Source organism: Elgaria multicarinata, chromosome 8 (genome assembly GCF_023053635.1).
Source record: "Elgaria multicarinata webbii isolate HBS135686 ecotype San Diego chromosome 8, rElgMul1.1.pri, whole genome shotgun sequence".
NCBI lineage: Eukaryota > Metazoa > Chordata > Lepidosauria > Squamata > Anguidae > Elgaria > Elgaria multicarinata.
The window spans coordinates 29,944,828-29,961,632 of NC_086178.1; positions in this window are offsets into that span (position 1 = coordinate 29,944,828).

A 16,805-nucleotide genomic window follows, 5' to 3' on the forward strand; every position below is an offset into this window, starting at 1 on the left:
GGTCTGTGATCACCCTCCCAGGAAAATGTGCACAGGATCGCAGTCTTAATAACCTTTAAACCAAATGCAGTACAGAAAAGGTTGCACTTTTTCTCTCTTTTTGGCCTGTTCTCTATGCAGCTGGCTGATCGCGTACGTGACAATCTTGGCCCAGTTCTGACATGGATATATGCCAGCAATTGGTCAAGTTATATAAATTCCTGGGGTAAAGGAATGTTAATGAAGCAGACATCAAGCAAACTGTTAGTTATATCAGGCTATAAAACTGGCGAAAGGAGTTGCCTCCATTTAGCTTCTTTGAAGGGAACATCCTTGGAATTGTGCATTTGCCAAAGTGCTTTAATGCTAGGGTGGTTGTACCTTACAGAGCACAGTCCTTTATTTGAAGGGTTCTCAGAGGACAGTTCTTTCTTTGAAGGCATCCTCTCTTTGAGGGGCTGTCCATTTGGAAGATTAAAACACACACACAAGGTGTATGGTTAAAATCCCTAAGAAGTGAATGCAGGGGCCATGAAGTGGCCCACCAATAGCTGGTCACTCTAGTATAGCTCCTGCAGCTTTAACTGTCTTGATGAAGAGGGAATTTCACCAGGTGCTGCATGCAAATAAATGCCACCTGCTGAAATTCCCTTTTCTAGGCAACTATTAAAGATACAGGAGCCCTGTCCTCCTTTCCATATGGTCACCCTACCCACCTGTGAGCTAGCACACGGGTTACCTGAGATGTAGTGGATTTCTATTTAAAGTTTAAGGGCTTTTCTACATTTTTCGAGCACTCATCATTCCCTACTCACAGTTGTTTACGGATTGTTTAGATGACATTGTGACATTCCAGTTTTGCTTCTATGTCTAACCAGCACTTCTGGAAAGGTTTTTATTTAAGAGCAGCGGAAATGCGGCATTTAACTGTGAAAGTGAAAGAAAGAACGGTTTTCTCTTGTGTATCTGCACTACTCCAGTATACCACAGTGCCACCTAGAGGTTATGTAGTGGAAAAGCAGGAAAAGAAATGCTCCTCATGTACTGCTTAGATCTCAGTTCTGTGATGAAACCAAAAGTTGACTCACTGGATTAACAGCTGATGAATAGCTTTGTGTAGAAAAGCTCTTTGACTTCCTGTCACATCTCCATTTCTCAATGCCTTACTCACTTACTTGTCCCAATAATGTCCACAAACTGGAGCATTTTCTCAGAAGTAAGTCATCTGAAGAAAGTCCCCCCCCCTTTCTTCATTATCTCAAGCAGGCCAAACAAAGCAGGAAACATCTGTAAATAAAAACAAACAAACCCAATTGCGGTTTCTAGGCAATCGTAGATAAGGCCAGGCCAGGGATTGCCAAGCTCAGAGCTGCAGAAATGCAGGCCTTTCCGTAGCTTTGAGCTGTGGGAAACTGCAGTCAGCTTCTACTTGTAGAACATTTGGAGATCCTTTTGTTGTGTGTGTTTTTGTTTGCCTTGTCGAGAGCAGCGAAGGCAGCGAGCCAGCCACGAGGCAGGAAGGGCTGACAGCTGACCTTGCAGCGCCATGAAGCGTGGAAAGCTGACTGTGGCGGCCACCCTCTCTTTCGTGCTGCACAGTGCCAGGTTCCCCAAAAAGCATTCCAGCAGCAGCCCTAGAAGAACAGATCAAAGGTATGAAGGGGGGGCGTGGTTTCAAAAGGGGTGTGTGTCAAGCAGGGAAGGTTTCACAGGCCGGAATACAGAGTTCTGTATTTGGCGGATAGGGTGGAGGTTTTGTACCCCTGATTTAAACTGTGGTAGTTATTTCTAGCTTTACATCTATACAAATAAATCTGTATATGTAAATTTTGTGCAGCTTTGTGTCTTCATTTTTGGTGGTCCACAAAACGAAAAGAGGAAACGCAACATGCAAGTGGACACCCAAAGTGAAGGACACGGAATGATGGGCTCGGGTTACAGGAAGCCAGTTTGGACATCTGGCTGGACATCAGGAAAAAACTTCCTGACTGTTATTGCAGTACAACAATGGAACCAGTTACCTAGGGAAGCCATGGGCTCTCCCACACTAGAGGCCTTCAAGAGGCAGCTGGAGAGCCACCTGTGAGGGATGCTTTAAGGTGGATTCGTGCATTGAGCAGGGGGTTGGACTCGATGGCCTTATAGGTCCCTTCCAACTCTACTATTCTATGATTCTAATGCATGATGTCTTGTTAAACTGGGGGAGGGGGTGTCATCTCTTCTCCCTCCACATGATAATCTACTTTTTGCTTACCACTACCTCTCATAGCTCCTTTTCCCCAGGCCATATCTGCCTCCCCTCCCCTTCCACTCTGAACTCCACAACCCCACAGCCACAGCTGTTTCATCCTGGTAAGTGTTGTGCACCTCAATCCAGGAGGAACAGGTGGAAAATCTGCTTCCCAAACCCAGCTCCTCTGTAAGGAGCAAAGCACTGAAAAAGCACACTGCTGTGCCTCCCCAACATGCTCAGAGCGTGACAAAGACAGAGAACGTTCAGAACAGGCTGTTATATTACAAAGGATGTCTCAAGTACAGAGGCTGTCAACATTCTCAAGGAAAAGTCAAGAATCACTCAGGTGTCTAGCGAATGTCCTAAAATGTGGGCATATACCAATGAAAGTGGGAAATTGGTGCGTTTTCATTGGCAACCTGCTGGTTAGGGTTCATGGGACTGTGTAATGAGAGCCCTAGAGAGTTTCACCTTGCATCTACATTGCATGCTTTCTGGCGCCAGGTGAAGACCCCCCACTAGGGTGACCATATGAAAAGGAGGACAGGGCTCCTGTATCTTTAATGGTAATGTAGAAAAGGGAATTGCAGCAGGTGTCAATTGAAGTGGGTGAAATGCCCTCTTCATCACAACAGTTAAAGCTACACTAGCTATAGTAGAGTGGCCAGATACAAAAGACGGCAGGGCTTCTGCAGCTTTAACTGTGTTGATGAAGAGAGAATTTCACCCTCTTCAATGGACACTTGCTGAAATTCCCTTTTCTACATTACAGTTAAAGATACAGGAGCCCTGTCCTCCTTTTCATATGGTCATCCTACCCCCCACCCATATTTTAGAGCTTTTTCACACGGGGGAGGGGATCGTGTTTCCTCACCATCTAGGGTGACCAACTGTCAGGATTTCCCCGGATTTGTCCTGGTTTTTGTTCTTTCCATGTTGTCAGGGGGGATTTTCTATAATTTTCAATAATGTCCTGGAATGACACACCTTCCCCTTTAAGGCTGCCATTAGCATGGCAGGAGTGAATGACATGCTTTCCTGAGGCACATCATTCCCCCACCCCGAGCTCCAATTGAGGTCTTAAAGGGGAAAGTGGGTCATTCGTGGACATTATAGAAAAGGCCCCAATTGGAGTGGATGGTGGTGGTACAGAATGAAATCCTTTCCCCTCCTCCACTCCAATCGGGTTCTTTAAGGTGGCGGGGGAATAACGTACTTTCTGCAGGACTCAGAAAGCTGCTTCCCCACACACACACTAGGTGTCCTCTTTTTTGGTTCCCCAAATATGGTCACCCTTTTACCATCGCTTTGCCTCTTGCTTCTGTCCCACAACAGGGACGACCACCTTCTTCTTTCTTCTTATTATTATTATTATTATTTATTTATATAGCACCATCAATGTACATGGTGCTGTACAGAGTAAAACAGTAAATAGCAAGACTCTGCCGCATAGGCTTACAATCTAATAAAATCATAGTAAAACAATAAGGAGGGGAAGAGAATGCCAACAGGTACAGGGAAGGGTAAGCAGGCACAGGGTAGGGTAAAACTAACAGTATAAAGTCTGCACAACCACGTGACGCGTTCAGTAGGCGTTTTTGTAGCAGAGCTTCTCCTGCACATAGCAGGAAATGGCGCCAATTCTTGTCAGAACCAAGAAGAAACGGATTGTCCGGGTTGTATTTTTTAGCAGAAACAAAGAAGCAGCAGAAGGCGCACCGGAGGATCGCTGCATTGCCAAAATGTCCCCTGAAGATCTGTGAGTGCTCAGTCATGAGCATGTCATAAAATGCTCGTCTGAAGATGCTCTTAGTATTTTACCATCCTAATCTTTTAAATCTGTATTTTAAATCTCTGCATTGCTGCTCAGTTTGACTCTGGTTGTACTTTTATATTGTGATTTTACATTGTGGTTTAAGTTTCCATATTTTATACTTTTTATGTTTTTAATTTTTGTGAACTGCCCAGAGAAGCTTCGGCTATTTGGTGGTATACAAACAAAATAAATAAATAAATAGGCTATCACATTTACAGGACACTCAGTTGGGGAAGGCTGCATTAGTGTAACACTATAATTGTGGATATTCACCAGATGTGTGAGGAATAACCAACAGGGCTTTTGATTTTCAACAGTCTGGATTTTGGACAGTTACTGTGATGTTTGCAACATTTTTGAAAAGGTGTTGTTGTTGTTATTATTATTATTATTAAGTTGCATGTTATTAGCTTTTCAAGATACTATTGTACAGTTTACGAACAGGGTCTGGACTTCTACAGTCTTTGGATGTGTTTTCCTGAAACACCCCTTAGATTTTTCATGTGAAGGCCCTATATTCCCTTCTCCCCAATCATATGGCATGCCTCCTTATGCAAGGGCAATATAGCGGTGAGATTAGTTAATATTATACCGAGAGCCACAGAAGGAAAAAGGAAAGTATACAGATGGTAGTATAGCCAGGGCTGGGCAAAGCTGGTAATAGGCCCGGGCCAGATGGGAAATGAAGGCCCCATTTCAAATTGCTCATTAAGTATTTTTTTAATCAGTTCTAAATACATATGAACTAGAACAATTTATAAAAAAAGAAATGGCAAGCACTTTTATTCAAGAAGTATATAAGACATCGCTTCTTCACATTCAGAAATGGTTTATGTGCTTTTCTTTGGGCAAATTCATCATCAACAACAGAAAAATCAAGCAACTTCGCCTTGTTAATGTTAATGTTCAAAACTGCTAATCCATTCAAACGTTCTTGCACCATGGAGTAGGCCCCCTCAAAATCGTAGGGCCATGTCAACTGGCCCCACTGCCCACCCTCCCCCCACCCAGCCCGGAGTATAGCTGAAAGAAAGTGTAACTGGGCAGTAGCTTTAGCTCTGGCCCCATCTGGTGACAGGAACGTGAATGTGCTGAGGACTAAAATGTCTCCAAATTCTTCCCTGCCAAGCAACTGTCACAATTTACCAAGGACAGTCTCTATTTTCTGTCCCTGCAATATTATTGTCCTTGTTTTGTCCCTGGTTTCATCTATCGGTGATGCTGTGTTAAAACTTTGTTAGTGTGAATTGCTAGACTTGTTATTCAGAGTTCCTCCTCCTCCTCCATGTTCTTGAAAGTTATATCTAAAAGTGGGGTATGGAAACATCTCATCTCTACCCCATACCCCAAAACTGGAGGACATTTTTTTCTGTTGAGGGACTAATTATCTCACGAATAATGTGTCAGTGGGAGGGGCTGAAGTCCACAGTGGGAGGGGCTAGACCCACCCTTCTCTCTTTCTCTCTCCCCATCCCTGCCCAGCAGGCTCCTGGGAGTGGGCCAGATTGCTCTTGCCAGAGGTTCGACCTCTGGCAAGAGCCTCTGAATTTAAATAAGTAATTATGAATCAACTCCTACTCATACACATAATGTTCCATATGTAAGTGTTATGCAAATTGGTGTCTTCCTTTTTGCAATTCCTCTTTATTTTTTTTGCCAATGTGTATGTTGCCACCCTAATCATACTGAAGAGATAGTCTTGCATGTCACACCCCACGCGATATACTAGATTGATCCCACACTGCTGTTGTGTTGGCTAACTTCATTACCATTTTTCTTTTAGTCTATAGAGTTTGTTAACTTGATCATAATATTTTGGGGTGCCTTGCTGTAGTATGGGCGTTGATCTAAGGGAGTGTTGTGCCCTGGCCTCCTACCTCCGCCCCTACACTTGTGCAAGTACTTAATCTGCTAGGTGCTTCCTGTTTTCCTTGATGCTTTGTCAGCTGGGACTCTTGCTCACAGGGCTAGATCCACCAAAAGCTAGCCCTAAATTTATGCCCTCGACTGGCTCTCTTCAGCTTCCTGTTGTCAGTTAGTTCAGAAGGACCTAGTTACAAGAAGGGTGTGTGAATCAGCCACTATGGGCTGTACCAGGTTGGTGATGAAAAGAGGATTAGGTCGCTTGGGCCCCTCAGGGGAATATGAAGGCCTGCTCTGACACACTTTATATCTGGCTAAATCAACAGCACAGCAGTTGCTAGGAGGACCCAGTCTTCAGTGAGATTCTTTCCACTTCCTTTAAGATCTACCAGGAATGCCTTCTTGACTGTACTATCTGTGTGCCAACAGCAAGGATACACAGAGAGGTGATCTTGGTAGCTGTTTCACAGTTGCAGAACCTGTTTCTCTTCAAGGCCTATCAAAATATATACAAATATGAAATCAAAGCCAGCTTTGGGTAACCTTCAAAAAGCATTCACTATATAGGTATCCAGTACTGTATAGAGACAAATAGGGTATCCAATTAAAGTATAGAACACATTGATTTTGCAAATTCCTCCCATCCGATAAACTTAATAGCAACTAAGCTAAATACAGTTTGAAGCTTTAGAAACCTCTACAGCTATTGATTGTGAGTTCTGGCCTCAGACCAGTTCATTGAATTGAGCCCTCCCTAGCCACAACTGGCCCATATGCTTTGATATTAAGGAATGTTTATGAACATCCCAAGAGGGTGGATGTTTAAAAAGCTTATGTACAAATGGCAGCGCTATTAATGTGTTGGTTAACTTTTCATGTCTGTGAATTGTGTGTGTGAGAGTGAGTGAAAGCAGTACGTGAATAGTGTGCATCAGTAGTGTATATATGAGTATTGCATGTAAGTATGCATGAATGGGTGGATAGGAGAGTGTGTGCTCAAAATTCCTCCAAATGTCATACCCAAAAAACCATCTTCAAAATTTACATTTCCCCACCCACTTGTTAATACGTTTGATTTGCCGCTCTGACCATGTTACTCCACTTCTGAAATCTCTTCATTGGCTTCCAATTCACTTCAGAATCCAATATAAACTTCTCCTGTTGACCTACAAAGCTTTTCACTGTCTAGCTCCTTCCTATCTCTCCTCTCTCATCTCACACTATTGCCCCGCTCGTGCTCTTTGCTCCTCTGATGCCATGTTTCTCGCCTGCCCAAGGGTCTCTACTTCCCTTGCTCGGCTTCGTCCATATTCTTCTGCTGCCCCTTATGCCTGGAACGCTCTTCCAGAACATTTGAGAACTACAAGTTCAACCGCAGCTTTTAAAGCTCAGCTAAAAACTTTTCTTTTTCCTAAAGCTTTTAAATCTTGATTTTGTTTTGACTTTATACTGTTAGTTTTACCCTACCCAGTGCCTGTTTACCCTACCCTGTGCCTGTTTGCATTCTCTTCCCCTCCTTATTGTTTTATTATGATTTTATTAGAATGTAAGCCTATGCGGCAGGGTCTTGCTATTTACTGTTTTACTCTGTACAGCACCATGTACATTGATGGTGCTATATAAATAAATAAATAATAATAATAATCTCTACCATGAGATATGAGCTTTGGATCTTGGGCAGCATAGAAATGTAATAAATATATATTTTTTTTATTAAAAAAGGTCAACCTTCCCAGTACTGCAGTAGCTCTCAGGTTAGATCTGCATTTTGCCCCCCCTATAAATCCTGCCTCCCCCATATAACTGTACCACATGAAACACGCCTTGATCCTCACTTTTAAGACTTTAGGTCCTGAATAAGTATATAGCTGTATTGATCAAAGATGACTTATTTTTCCCTTACTAATTCTACACCATCCACAAAGGCTTAAAAATCTCCCATGAAGTACATCCTCCAGAGCTGCCTTTCCCTTTTGTGAGGAGTGCATTCATCTTCTGACACAGCTAAAATGTATTAGAGACGCAGGACAAACTGGGAACTGATGATGTTTTTCTAAACATGTTTCAGCCTTGGATTCTTGCTGAGCTTCATCATGAGTCAGAGACACACTTAAAACAATGTTCAGCATTTAGCAACCTTCCATCACCGAAGCTACACGAATTCTATCCGGATGTAGATGACATCTTCAAGTGTATGTCTGATCAATCGAAGAGTGGCTGAATATCCTTGCTGTCATTCTGTTACTAACTCTTTTGTTCAAACTGGGGCACCCCTCCCATACTGGTGAACCTAAGGCATTTCCACACAAGTCTGTTAAAAACACACACACAATCAACCAGTCTAAAGGAGCGCAAGTCAAAGGGCTTTTCTGTGTAAGGCTTTTAACCTACCACATTACCAAGGCTTCTGTTTCTGGATTATTATTATTATTATTTTTGCAGAACTAAGACTGGCCCCTTTACACATATTTCCCCCAAGGTTTTAGTCTCTTCTTCTCCTTATGTTCCATTAAACACAAGCACTAGGTGGAGCTGTGGTATATAGTGAAATTACGCAATTACACTAGGCTTTATCCTGCCATCCACAAATAATACTAAACTTCTGTTAGACCCCACCCCTGCGCTGAAATAGTCGCAAGCACTGGAGAAGCCTTGGAGGGTGATGCCAATCCCATACCCATGTACCTGACAGAAAGCCCAACTGAACTCACTGTAAATGTATTTTACTGTTTAGTAGACTTGACTACAGATAAACAGCAAAATGTTGCTTTGAAAGTGGAAAACACACCACAGTTACCTAATTAGATTTCTGTGCACAGTCTCAGTAAAAGGAGGCAGTGAGATAAGAGGGAAACAGCTGTGGGCCACCTGGTGGTCAAATGTAAATAAAGGGGGCTGGAATTTCTTTATCCTTTACAAAGAAAAGGAAAAAATAAAATAAAATCATGTTTTGTCTTTTGAAATAGGTTGTTCTTGCTTACAAAGTCCTGTGGAACTGTTTGAGTGGTGGGAGGTATGACTCTGGTCAGTTTCTGCAGCTGAAACTCTCCCCACGGCCTGAGTTCAATCCCAACGGAAGCTGGTTTCAGGCAGTCGGCTCGGGTCGACTCAGCCTTCCATCCTCCCGAGGTTGGTAAAATGAGTACCCAGTTAGCTGGGGGAAAGGTAATAACGGCCGGGGAAGGCAATGGCAAACCACCCTGCTATAAGGCCTGCCAAGAAAACCTCAGCGAAAGCTGGCGTCCCTCCAAGAGTCAGCAATGACTCAGTGCTTGCACAAGAGGTTCCTTTCTTTTCCTTACCCAAGCAATGGGTTCTTCAGAAATGTCCAGCAGCTGATCCAGCCTCCTTTGGCTAAAGTTCAGTTACAGAACTGATTTTTTGTGGTTACATACAGAACCATTTCACCCTCTAAATGGTTATTGGCTACTCGAAAATCCAAAAACGACTATTAACACTCAATGAAATAAATAAAAATAGCTCCATGCAATAGTCTTGTTACATTGCAAGTCACTTTCATATACTCGCGTTTAATACACTGCATTTCATATACTTATGAAGTATATTGCGTTTCATATACTTGCGTTTAATACACTAGTGCTTGTGTTTAATACACTGCTTGTGTAATATAGTTGTTCCAGTATGATGCAGGGGGTCCTGCCACAAGTGAAGCTAATCATTGATTTATGCATTAAAGATGATCACTGAAGCTACAGCATGATAGTTGACCTAAGAATCTGCAACACACACACTTAGTTGTTTGAATTATTGTTATTTGAATGATGAGCCATTTTATAGTTGTTGACCACTTTGGACGTTTGTAAAAATGGAAAAGCAGGTTATACATTTCAAAGCAATAAAACTGTGAGTTCGTACAGGGAGAGAATCACAGTGCAACCCTATACATGCCTGCTCAGAAGCAAGTCCCACTAAGTACAGGATTGCTGCCTTCGATTGCTAGCTAACAAACTACAGTTTAAACAAACCAGATGCCCATTGGATATACATTGAATCTTCAAGCTTATGCAAGTGGTGGGCCACTGGTGTGTCTGCATAGGGTTACTTTGGAACTTCTCATGGATTAAAAAGGGGTCATGGCTCAGTGTTAAGAGAATGTTCTTTGCACGCAGAAGGTCCCAGGTTCAATCCCTGCCATCTCCAGGTACAGCTGCAAAGAATCCTGCCTGAAACCTTGGAAAACTGCTGCCATGTGCAAAATGGATTGGGGAGATATTGATGCAGTACGGGTGGAACAGTCTATACAGGATATTCTAAACCCTGCACAGAAGGGTATCTTGAAGTCATCAGAAGATTCCATCTCCTTCCGTTCTTGAGTAAATCACCACATTGCCATCTTTACGCTAATAAGTTTGTTTCATCCTCCCAGTTATTGCCTGATCCATTTTTAAAGAATAAGGGGCACTTGAAAGCAGTGGCATAGGGGAAAAAAAGGAGTCCACTGTCTGTTCCATAGGACTGAGTGAAAATAACCCAACTCTTCAAAATACGAGTATTCAGGAAACCTTAACAATTAAGGAAGTCCAGCCACTTAGAGCACATCAATGAATCATCCTTTAGCTACATGTTTTCTACTAATGATTGATATAAAAAGAACACAAGAGTATTTTAAAATAAGGAAGGAATACACTTTAGATAACAAATTCCTCCCAACCTATTACAAAACTAAGCATCGATTTTCAAGCACATAGTGGATTGTGGCCCTGCTGCTTGGAACCCCATGAACCCAAAGGCTTCTGAGATTCTTATGTACTGCCGGGCTAAAGCCGGCAGGGCAGAAAGAGTGGTGGAGGCAAACTTTGCCTCCCCATTCTCCAATCTCCTTTTTCACTAGACTGGCTTTTCAGCCCATCGAGCAAGGGTGATTTGGAGGGAGAGGAAAGGAGGCGGGAGGAGGCTCAGGAGTCAGGATAAATCGTATCCTGGCCTCTTTGGCCTCCTCCCCTCCCCTCGGAACGCTCCCTTTCCCCCATCTAGGAAGTTGATTTTGTAACCTCAAAAAGGCAGCTGGTGCAGTTCTCTCCATGCTTTGAGGGTGTGTGGTTAGATCGCTGACTCCAGCTTCCGAAGTCAGAGTGCTGCTGTAATCTCTATAGACTAGATCAGTGGTTCCCAAACTTTTTCAAGGAACCGCCCCTTTGGTTTCACAAACTCATGCCCAGTGCCCCCTACCCTACACTATAAAAATAATTATTCAGAATAGCTGTTTTCAATGACCCACTAAGGAGGATTTATTTATTTATTTATTTATTTATTTATTTATTTATTTATTTATTACATTTCTATACCGCCCAATAGCTGGAGTTCTCTGGGCGATTCACAAAAATAACCGCCCAGAGTTATTTTTAATAACAATAAAATTCAAAACAGTAACAATTAATTGAATATTTATTCCAAATTCGAAGCACCCACCACAGGCTTGCCAAGGGAGGGAGGGAGGGAGAAGAGAGCGAATGCCTCTGTTTTGCAACCGGCATGGCGGGACACACCAAGCAGGGTATGTCTCTTCATTACCGTTTTGGTGCTTTTGAAACATTTCAATTCACCATTAAAAGGACTCTTCTTAAATGGTATTAATATATGCGTGGATTCTTTCCCTATATGGCTTGGGACCATACTACCTTCTCCCATAAAAATGTCCCTGGGTTTTAAGACCTTCTGGAGAGGTGCTTCTTGGAAAAGACCACCTCGAGCGCCCCCCTGCCGCCCCCTTGCCTCTTAACGCCCCCTATGCAATCCCACCGCCCCCAAGGGGGCAGTACTGCCCACTTTGGGAACCGCTGGACTAGATGGTTTAGTCCCTTGGGTGGAGTCCTCACTCAGAGGGAGAGTTAAGAGAAGAAACAAACAGTCAGTTTGTTCTGCTGAAAAACAATGTTTTAGGACTGATGTATGATTATGGGCTCTTGTCACCTTATATAATGTAAACAACTGATATTTGTGCATAGTAGAATTTCAAAGGGATGGGGAATCATTTTTGTATCTTTGATATTTGTTATAATATTATTATTGGAGGGCTAATACCTTGAATGACAAAGTTGAGTTACAGATTGGAATTAAAAGTAAGAAATCTACAAAAGGTACTGAAATATTCAGCATCTTGAGATACCAAAGACACCTGGGCTACTGAAAGAAATCCATATTTTTGTTTGGACTTAGAAGGACTAATTGATGCATTTATTTGCATTGGAAAATTGTTGCAAGCCCCATAGGACCCACATAGGGACCCACATGGGTAGGACCCACATGGGTAGAGGTTATATACTGTTTTGCCCAGGGACCATAAAATTGCTTGCCCAAGAGACCATAAGATTGCTCTCTTAGACTATATTTACATTAAAAAAACTAAGAGATCTCACTATTTATTTATTTATTTATTTATTTATTTGATTTATCCCCACTGTTTCACCAAGAAAATGGTGCTCAAGGCAACTAATAGTAATACAAACCAAACTTTTAAATGAAAAACTCAAGTTAAAACTATCATAAAATAAATATATTAAAAACTCTGTTTAAAGCAAACATGACAATAAACGAATAAAAAAAGCACCCAATTCAACAGACCAGTTTACATGCCAAAGCCCGGCTTGAATAAAAAGTTCCAGCACGGAGTTCCACAGGAAGCTTACAATGTACTGGCCACCAGTACATATATATGGGTAACTGAGGAAACTCTTCACACATCTGATGAAGTGGACCATAGTCTACAAAAGCTTGCGCCATAATAAAGTGCAATTCTGTGTGTGTTTATACAGAAAAAAGTCCTACAACTTGTATTTTTTTCTGTCTAAACGTGCATAGAATTGTGACCTAAAAGTGTTTGTCTTTAAGATGCTTCAAGACTCTTCGCCAGTTTTCCAGACATCTGGAAATCTCGACAAAAAGGTCGTCTTAAACGACCTCTTCTTCATACAACAACAGCGCTATTGACATTGCTCGTCTGCTCTGCTCCATTAAGAGAAAAGAAAGGAGTTACATATACATAACCTTAAGCAATATTAAGAATGGAAAACGAAGAGGATGGCCATCCCGTGTGAGGAATGCATCTTTAACCGGGAGTGGGGAAAGAGCCATGGCTTAGGCAGAACACATGCTTTGCAGGCAAAAAAGATTGCAGGTGGAATCCCTGGGATGTCCGGATAGGGCAACCTGTCCAGTGGAGGCTGGTGGCTCTGATGTCAGTGGGGCTACGAATCTGCTCAGGGTTCCTCTACTGGATTCCTTACAGCTATCCCCTCTTCTAGTCCTTCCCCCATCCAGATGGTTCCTGGCGGCCTTATCAGCTTGCTCTCGGGTCTGGTGGTGCTGCTGCTGAATGCCAGGTCAATCCAAAACAAAATTTCTCTCATCCATGATCTGATTGTGGATGAGGGGGCTGACCTGGTATGTATCACTGAGACCTGGGTGGGTGAACTGGGAGGGGTTGCTCTCACCCAGCTCTGCCCTCCTGGGTACTCGGTGCAGCACCAGCACAGACTCGAGGTTTTTTTTTTGCCGTGGTCTATAGGAATACAATCTCCCTCTCTAGGCTTCCTGTTCAGTCGATTGCTGATCTTGAGTGTTTGTACTGTGTGTTGGGTACTCAAGACAGATTAGGGATTCTGCTGGTGTACCATCCACCCCGCTGCCCAACAGTCTCCCTGCCTGAGCTGATGGAGGTTGTCTCGGACCTGGTGTTGAGGACCCCCAGGATGGTGGTTCTGGGGGATCTTCCATTCCAAGGCCGCTGTATCTGGAGCGGCTCAGGACTTCATGGCTGCCATGACAACCATGGGGCTGTCTCAAAATGTCACTGGCCCAACGCATGTAAAAGGACACACGCTTGATCTGGTTTTCTCGACTGGACAGGAGGATGGTGATCTGAAAGTGGGGGAATTAACATCTACCCCCTTGTCACGGTCGGATCACTTCCAATTGAGGTTTAGACTCTCGGCGGCCTTTCCCCTCTGCAAGGGTGGGGGGCCTATTAAAATGGTCCACCCCCGGAGGCTAATGGACTCCGATGGATTCCAGAGGGCTCTGGGGGATTTTCCTGCTGATATGGCCGGTGCTCCTGTCGAAGCCCAGGTCGCTCTGTGGAATGCAGAGATGACTCGGGCGGTTGACACGATCGCGCCCAAGCGCCCTCTCCCTCTGAGCAGAGCCCGGTCAGCTCCTTGGTATACACCTGAGCTGAGGGCAATGAAGCAAGAGGGGAGACGGCTAGAACGCAGGTGGAGGAAAACTCGTGCTGGGTCTGATCGAACACGGGTTAGAGCTCACTATCGAGCCTACTCTGTGGCGGTGAGGGTGGCAAAGAGACAGTTCTTTTCCACCAGCATTGCATCTTCTCAGTGTTGTCCGGAGGAGCTTTTCCGGGTGGTTTGCGGCCTGTTACACTCTGGGCCAGGTTGTGAGATAGTTGAACCCTCGGTAGCACACTGTGACGAGTTTGCACGGCACTTTGAAGATAAAGTCGCTCAGATTCGTCATGAATTGGACACCACACTTAATGCAGCTCCACTAGTAGAGGCGTTCAGAGCGCCGTCTGATTCAGTTTTATTGGATGAGTTTCAGTTATTGAGGCCCGAGGATGTGGACAAGGTTCTTGGCCAAGTCCGGTCGACCACCTGTGTGCTTGACCCTTGCCCTTCGTGGCTTATTACATCAAATAAGGAGGGGATCGCCGGCTGGGTCCAGGAGGTTGTAAATGCCTCCTTGAGAGAGGGAGTGGTGCCAGCCTCTTTAAAAGAGGTGGCAATTAGACCACTCCTGAAGAAGCCTAATCTGGACCCAGAAGATGTTAACAACTACAGGTGGCTAATATCCCTTTCCTGGGCAAGGTGCTTGCAGGACAACTCCAGGCACTCTTGAATGAAACAGATTATCTAGATCCATTTCAATCGGGTTTCAGGCCTGGTTTTGGAACAGAAACTGCCTTGGTCGCCCTGTGGGATGACCTCTGTCGGGAGAGAGACAGGGGGAGTGCGACCCTGTTGGTTCTCCTGGACCTCTCAGCGGCCTTCGATACCATCGACCATGGTATCCTTCTGGATAGGTTGTCTGAGCTGGGGTTGGAGGTACTGTGTTGCAGTGGTTCCGCTCCTACTTGGATGGCCGATTCCAGAAGGTGGTGCTGGGGGATTATTGCTCTGTGCCGTGGCTCCTAAGCCATGGGGGTCCACAGGGCTCTATCTTATCCCCTATGCTGTTTAACATATACATGAAGCCGCTGGGGGAGGTTATCCGGAGATGTGGACTGAGGTGTCATCAATATGCGGATGATACCCAGCTCTACCTTTCCTTTTCATCAAACCCAGGTGAGGCAGTGACTGTTCTGAACCAGTGCCTGGGCACGGTAATGGACTGGATGAGGGCTAACAAACTGAGACTCAATCCAGACAAGACGGAGGTACTGTTAGCGGGTGGTTCATTTGTCCGGCGAGGTGATGTTTGCCCTGTCCTGGACGGGGTTGCACTCTCCCTAAAGGATCGGGTCCATAATTTGGGGGTGCTCTTCGATCCAGAACTGTCACTTGAGGCACAGGTGAACTCAGTGGCAAAGAGCACCTTTTATCAGCTTAGGTTGATATACCAACTACGCCCTTATCTGGACAGAGATAGCCTAGCTACAGTTATCCATGCTCTGATAACCTCTCGTTTGGATTACTGCAATGCATTATACATGGGGCTGCCTTTGAAAACGGTCTGGAAGCTTCAGCTGGTACAAAACAGGGCAGCCCATTTACTAACAGGGACTGGCTGGCGGGATCACATTACGCCAGTCCTTTTCCAGCTTCATTGGCTGCCAGTCCAGGTCTGGGCCCGATTCAAAGTGCTGGTATTGACATTTAAAGCCCTAAACGGTTTGGGGCCAGGTTATTTGAAGGAACGCCTCTTCCCATATGTACCTGCCCAGACCTTAAGATCATCTACAGGAGCCCTTCTCCGTGAGCCCCTGCCAAAGGAAGTGAGCCAGGTCATAGAATCATAGAATAGCAGATTTGGAAGGGGCCTACAAGGCCATCGAGTCCAACCCCCTGCTCAATGCAGGAATCCACCCTAAAGCATCCCTGACAGATGGTTGTCCAGCTGCCTCTTGAAGGCCTCTAGTGTGGGAGAGCCCACAACCTCCCTAGGTAGCTGATTCCATTGTCGCACTGCTCTAACAGTCAGGAAGTTTTTCCTGATGTCCAGCCGGAATCTGGCTTCCTTTAACTTGAGCCCGTTATTCCGTGTCCTGCACTCTGGGAGGATCGAGAAGAGATCCTGGCCCTCCTCTGTGTGACAACCTTTTAAGTATTTGAAGAGTGCTATCATGTCTCCCCTCAATCTTCTCATCTCCAGGCTAAACATGCCCAGTTTTTTCAGTCTCTCTTCATAGGGCTTTGTTTCTAGACCTCTGATCATCCTGGTTGCCCTCTTCTGAACACGCCCCAGCTTGTCTGTGTCCTTCTTGAATTGTGGAGCCCAGAACTGGACGCAATACTCTAGATGAGGCCTAACCAGGGCCGAATAGAGAGGAACCAGTACCTCATGTGATTTAGAAGCTATACTTCTATTAATGCAGCCCAAAATAGCATTTGCCTTTCTTGCAGCCATATCGCACTGTTGGCTCATATTCAGCTTGTGATCTACAACAATTCCAAGATCTTTCTCGTTTGTAGTATTGCTGAGCCAAGTGTCCCCCATCTTGTAACTGTGCATTTGGTTTCTATTCCCTAAATGTAGAACTTGGCATTTATCCCTATTAAATTTCATTCTGTTGTTTTCAGCCCAGCACTCCAGCCTATCAAGATCACTTTGAAGTTTGTTTCTGTCTTCCAGGGTATTAGCTATCGCACCCAATTTTGTGTCATCTGCAAATTTGATCAGCGTTCCCTGCACCTCCTCGTCCAAATCATTAATAAAAATGTT